A 6628-nucleotide genomic window follows, 5' to 3' on the forward strand; every position below is an offset into this window, starting at 1 on the left:
CATACTGTCTCTGAAGAGCTTACAATACAGATATGCCAACAATAAACCTTTTAAGTTGTTTTCTTTTTCTGTGTGTGTGTGTGTGTGTGTCTGAAAGTTCTAATATTTTTCTTCATTTCTATAAGACACTTTTGCTGTACATAAAATCCTGGATTGAGTGTTTTGGAGATTCCATTGCTTATGTTAAGTTTAGCACTGCAAAGCTTGTGACAGGAGTGAGGAATTTCTTTATTCACCTGGTACAGATAGAGTCCATGTGTCTGAGCCTAGGAAATGGCATCTTTTCACCATTCCTACCTATTCCTTCAATGACAGTCAGTTTCTGTATCTTTGAAAGATCTCTTTGCTCCTCCCTCAACTGTAGTAGACCTGCTAGGTTATTAGTCAGGATTCTGAGCCCTACAGCATCTCCTGGACTTTCTCCTTTTATTTCTACCCTGCCTTCAGAAGCAGTGTCTCCTTGGCTCCTTACTCTAGCAAAAAGGAAGGTTTCCTTCCCTTCCTCCAGTGGTTTTAAATGAACTATTTCCTAGAAGCCCTAGGAGCAGGAGGGTTTGCTCAATGGATTAGGTTTTCACTTCTCATAAATATAAGGCCTGCGGAATTCCTGTTGTAAACTGGTCCCTTAGTGTTTGCTAGTGAAGAGACTCAAGTCTTCTAACTCACACACATCCTTCTTAGGACAATTCAATGGCAGCCATGGAGAAGATTCTTTAATTAAGTGAGAACTCCCATTATGTGTGGCACTCTCAGTTATTTCAAACTAATGTGCTAGCCCTCCTTAATCTTTTATATTTTATTAAAATTTTAACTGATCATTTATTACCCACTTGTGTGGCACTTGTCTCTTTCTCCCAGGCTCTGCTAAAGGGTAAATAGTCCATCTCTCCCGACTCTCCTTGGACTTGCTTGTCACTCAGAACTCAGTTTGCTTCACTGTCATAGCCTCAAGTCTCTGATGCATTTGGGAAAGGTAAGCTTTTCTAGATTATCTGTCTTTTCCTTGTTGTTAAGATGGGAGGGAAGTTCTGTTATGGCTTCCTACATCTTTAATAGGAGTTAACTTGGCCATTTCTTTTAGGAAATTTCTTTTGATAAACAGTATCTCAAAATAATTGGAGTACAAGCAGGCATGGAGGTACATAACTGTAATCCCAGTCACTTGAGAAGCTAAGGCAGGAAGACCACAAATTCATGGCCAGCCTCAACAATTTAGCAAGACCCTGCATCAAAATAAAAAAAATTAAAAGCAATGGGGATGTAGCTGAGATATAGTGTCCCTGGGTTCAATCCCCAGTACAAACCAAAACAAACCAAACATACAGAGTTTACACAGAGTTGTTTTTTAGGTAGGAAAAAAAAATGAAACTGTATATTTTATCCTTTCACTTTTCTCCTTAAAACCTCAATAGAGATTCCTCTTCCCAAAAAATCCAAACTTCATAACACAAGGCTTGCCCCTCTTCATTGCTTGGCTGTGGCCTACGTCACCACTTTTAACTCACATTCTCACCATTCACTCTGATGAAGCCTCACAGCCTGGGAGGCTCTTACTTGAACATGCTAGAATCTATCTTGACATTGAGCTTTTTAACTCTGGTTGAAATGTTCTTTATTTGAATTTGTGTATGGTTGGCTGATTCTTCATTCAGTCTGCCTCTGAAACCCACTTTCCCTTAGTTATTCCTTCATCTCATCTCTCAATACTTTCTACTATTATATAATTAATTTTTGTATATCTTTCTCACTCTCTAGAGAAAATAAACTCTGTGAAAGAAGTTTTCCTTCAGTTGACCTCAATATTCCTAGCAGCAGAACATTCATGAGCATATATTAAGAATTTTATAGCTACTTGCTGAAAGAAGGTAAGATAAATGAATATTTGTTAATATATGCAATTAATTTTTTAAAATTCATAATTCAATGTGTGAATTTGTGTGCTTGATTTCTTCAAAGCCTAGAATGATAGCTTGCACATAGTAAAGATTCAAGTGCTATCTATAGAGTAAAATTAAGTTTACACCCATACACATAAAGCAATATCTCAGCACATTTGATATAGATTCAGCAGGTCTAGCCTTTGGTCAAAATGGTAAGAAACAAACAAAAAAAAATAAACATGAAGTTTTTTTTCTAATGTTTTTTAGCATTTACTTATTCAATCTTTGTTAATTTGGTAGCTCACTCTTCTATGGGGTCATTAAGCCCTTGTTTTACGTGTTTGAAACACCAAAAGTGATTCCCATTTTAAGGGAAGTTAAGTTTTACAAGGAAACAAAAGCTCTAAGAGGATTCCTTTCTAACACATGGATTCTCAGGTCCTAGACTATGCCAAGGATACAGTGATTTGTAAAGGACAATTAGCATCTTCTCCAAATAATCCCAAAGGTATTGACTCATAAAGAGCACACCTCTTCTTCATCATCCCCTAGGGGCAGCAAAGTCCAGGTCTCAAGCATCAAAGTTAGTACAATTTTTAGAGTTTTTTGTTTGTTTGTTTTGTGTTTTGTTGTTGTTGTTGTTGTTGTTTGTACCAGGGATTGAACTCAGGAGCACTGTGCCACTGAGCCACATCCCCAGCCCTATTTTTGTATTTTATTTAGAGACAGGGTCTCACTGAGTTGCTTGGTGCCTTGCCTTCTTAGTGCCTTGCCATTGCTGAGGCTGGCTTTGAGCTCTCAATCCTCCTGTCTCAGCCTCCAGAGCTGCTGGGATTACAGGCCTGAGACACTGTGCCCAGAAATTTTTAGAGGATCTTAAGTTTCAACTTTCAATAAAAGAGTGAAGAAAGTCTTTCTTTTTCTTGTTTTTCTCCTCTCTCTCTCCCTCCCTTCTTCCCTCCCTCCCTCTTTTCTTCCTAAATGAACAATTAGGGGAATTTTTCACACACAGTAAAAGTGTGGTTCACTTCTGTTCCTCTTTTTATTTATCCCCCGGGATGGCGAGCCACTTTTCATAAAGAATCAACCAACTGGCTTTCTTATCTACAATCAGTGTGATAACAATGCAGTAAAAAATGATAATCACATCAAATTGTTGAGGAAGCTCAATCAGATTATTTTTATCCCTATGCAGATAAAATCTTTAGGTCAACTCCTGATAATTGCTTTTTAAGGATAATCATGTGTATGTGTGAAAGAAATAGAGAAAGGAAAATGATTGAGCTATATTATGTCTACTTTGCAGATAGATAATATTAACTAACCTGCTTTGCAAATCTATCATTAAGTTTTTAAGTGATTCAATTACTAATTGTTATTAATTATTTCAATATTCCTTCTTAGGACTTATTATATTTTTCTATACTTTTTGCATATTATAATTTTCTAATGTCTTTTATGCCATCACTTCTTCATCCTAGTTATAATAGTAATTTAAATAAACACATGAAACTAGTACAGATGGATTTTATAAAATTATTGAACTGCTTCCATAACAGTTTGAGAAATGGTGTTGCAATGGAATTTCTGTGCAGATAAGAAATATTATTTTTATTTTGTGATGAGAAGCAATATAAGCTTCTATTTCATATTTGCTGCTGTTTCTTATTAATTATTTTCCTATAACAGTATTATTTACTTAACTTTAAGACTTGAATTATTAAGAATCATTTAAGTAGTGGGGCATGGTTAAAATTTCCTGTTTAAAGTGTCCAAATTTATGGTCTCTTAACAAAACCTCAAATATTTGGCACACATACAACTGGCACCTTTGAACAAATGGAATTCTCGGAAACACAAAAATTGCAGGCAGCAGTTAGGAAGAGCTATTGAGAAAAGCCAAAGGCACTGAGTTCAAAGAAATGCCAGGGTTGGTCAGGTTACTCTGAGATCAAAGAGTTCTGGGATTGGTTGGAGAGACAAGCTCATAACTGAGCACACCCTGGCGTGCAAGGTCACATGAAAAATGAGGGTTGAAACTGAGCTGAAGAGAAAGGAAAGCAGTGAGGAGCAAGCGGGGGAAAGGGCAGGGGGAGAAAAGAGAAGATCAAGGAGATAAGAAGGGAAAAGAGTAAATGATTAGGATAAGGTAGACCAGTGTAAAAACCAGGAAAAGAACCAAGAAGGGAAAGTGGGAACACGAAACCACAGACGCAAACCAAGAGATGAAGGAGGTTCCCAGGTGCCGCTGCCTGATCCTCCAATGCAGCCAGAGGCACCAGCACCAGCCCAGCCCAGGCCAGGGATGGCCCATAGAGTAACAGCATGGCTCTGGATCTGTTTGAGGCCTCCAAGGGGGTCACTAAGGAGGTGCACACCCAGGCACAGAATGCTGAGTATATGAGGAACTTCCAGGTGACCTGAAAGGACTTCAAGCTGGTGATGGCATCCTGTACCAAGTCTATATGGCCCTGAAGGAGGAGATTGAGAGCAACAATGATAACCCCATCTACACCCCCCTCTACTTCCCAGAGGAGCTGCTTGGCAAGATAGCCCAGGAGCAGTACATGACCTTCTAGTATGTGCCGCACTGGCAGAAGGCCAGCCCCTATGCTTCAGCCATGCAGCTGTATGAGAGGCAACTTAAATAGGGTAAGGGCAAAGAACCCAAGCTGCTGGTGACCCACCTGAGCCACCTGTCTTGGGGCCAGTTCCTCAAGAAGATTTCTCAGAAGGCCCTGGACCTGCCCAGCTCATTCGGGGGCCTGGCTTTCTTCACTGTCCCCAACATGCCAGCACCACCACGTTCAACCAGGTCAAGTTCTGGCGAATGAACACTCTGGAGAAGACCCCTGAGGTCAGGCAGAGGGTCATCAAAGAGGCCAAGACCTCATTCCTACTAAATATTCACCTGTTTGCGGAGTTGCAGGAGCTGCTGACCCAGGACCCTGAGGACAAGAGCCCCTCACAGACAGTCGGGCTTTGCCACTGTGCCAGTGGCTAGGTGCAAGACTCCATCCCTGCAGAGACTCCCAGAGGGAAGCCCTTGCTCAGCAGGCTCTCCCAGGCACCTCTCATCCTATGGGTTCAAACTCTCAGCTTCCTGGTAGTCAAGGTTGCCATGGGGTTTTAGGCTTTATGAATACAAGCATGCTGGACCCCAAAGACGTGAACTGTGTACAGTGAAGGGCCTTCTTTCTGCGGAGTGGGAAATCTCTTTGCCAGCTTCCTTATTTGGTGCTCTGGAGGATTTATGGGCTTCCAACCCTCTCCCACTGTCCTTCTTTCCCTGGAGGCCTCTTCTCCAACCAAAAGCACACCCAGTGGCCTGAACTTCCAAACTTGGCATCCCCATTTCCTGCAGTAGAGCCAAGGAGAACTGTCTTGACCTTCCCCATGGCCTTGGTTCAGTGTTCTTGTTGACATCGCTACAATTACTTTCCTATGGGCTGTGGCAATTTTCATGTCTATATACAGAGATGTTGTGTCTTGTGTTTGTTGTATTTTTGTTGGAGCCACTCTTTGTTCACCTTTCAGTCTGAGCTGTGTGGTATTTTATCTTGTTCTATTATATGTATGTATGTATGTATATATTCTAATCAGTCATATAGAAAACTTCTAGAACTAATAAATAAATTTAACAAAGTAGCAGGATATAAAAAGCAAAACCCATAAATCAAAGGCATTTCTGTTTATCAGTGAAAAATCCTCTGAGAAGGAAATAAGGAAAACTACCCCATTCACAATATCCTCAAAAAATAAGATACTGGGGAATCAACTTAACAAAAGAGATGAAAGATCTATACAATGAAAACTACAGAACCCTAAAGGGAGAAATCAAAGAAAACCTTAGAAGATGGAAGGATCTACCTTGCTCTTGGATAGGCAGAATTAATATTATCAAAATGACCATACTACCAAAAGCACAATACAGATTTAATGCAATTCCAATCAAAATCCCAATGGTATTCCTCATAGAAATAGAAAAAGCAATCATGAAATTCATCTGGAAAAATAAGAGACCCAGAATAGCTAAAGCAATCCTTAGCAGGAAGAGTGAAGCAGGTGGTATCTATACCAGACTTTAAACTATACTACAGAGCAATAGTAACAAAAACAGCATGGTATTGGCACCAAAACAGGCCGGTAGACCAATGGTACAGAATAGAGGACACAGAGACTAGCCCACAAAATTACAGTTATCATATATTAGATAAAGGTGCCAAAAACATGCACTGGAGAAAAGATAGCATCTTCAACAAATGGTGCTGGGAAAACTGGAAATCCATATGCAACAAAATTAAATTAAACCCCTATCTCTCACCATGCACAAAACTTAACTCAAGATGGATCAAGGACCTAGGAATTAAACCAGAGACTTTGCATTTAATAGAAGAAAAAATAGGCCTTAATCTTTATCAGGTGGGATTAGGCCACAACTTCCTTAATAAGACTCCTATAATACAAGAATTAAAACCAAGAATCAATAAATGGGATGGAATCAAACTAAAAGGTTTCTTCTCAGGAAAAGAAACAATCTGTGAGGTGAACAGAAAGCCTACATCCTTGGAACAAATTTTTACCCCTCACACATCAGATAGAGAAATAATCTCTAGGGTATATAAAGAACTCAAAAAGCTAAACACCAGAAAAACAAATAACCCAGTCAACAAATGGGCCAAGGACCTGAACAGACACTTCTCAGAAGAGGATATGCAATCAATCAACAAATATATGAAAAAATGCTC

The 6628-nt window shown here is 39.6% G+C and overlaps 1 pseudogene; it reads left to right on the plus strand.

The window, feature by feature from the left end:
* The first annotated feature begins 1132 nt into the window (after positions 1 to 1132).
* Positions 1133 to 5013, plus strand: LOC124103214 (heme oxygenase 1-like; annotated as a pseudogene).
* The last annotated feature ends 1615 nt before the right edge of the window (positions 5014 to 6628 follow it).

This window comes from Marmota monax, unplaced genomic scaffold (genome assembly GCF_021218885.2).
Source record: "Marmota monax isolate L192 unplaced genomic scaffold, Marmota_monax_Labrador192_F-V1.1 WCK01_AAM20220418_F8-fsc00172, whole genome shotgun sequence".
NCBI classification, from domain to species: domain Eukaryota; kingdom Metazoa; phylum Chordata; class Mammalia; order Rodentia; family Sciuridae; genus Marmota; species Marmota monax.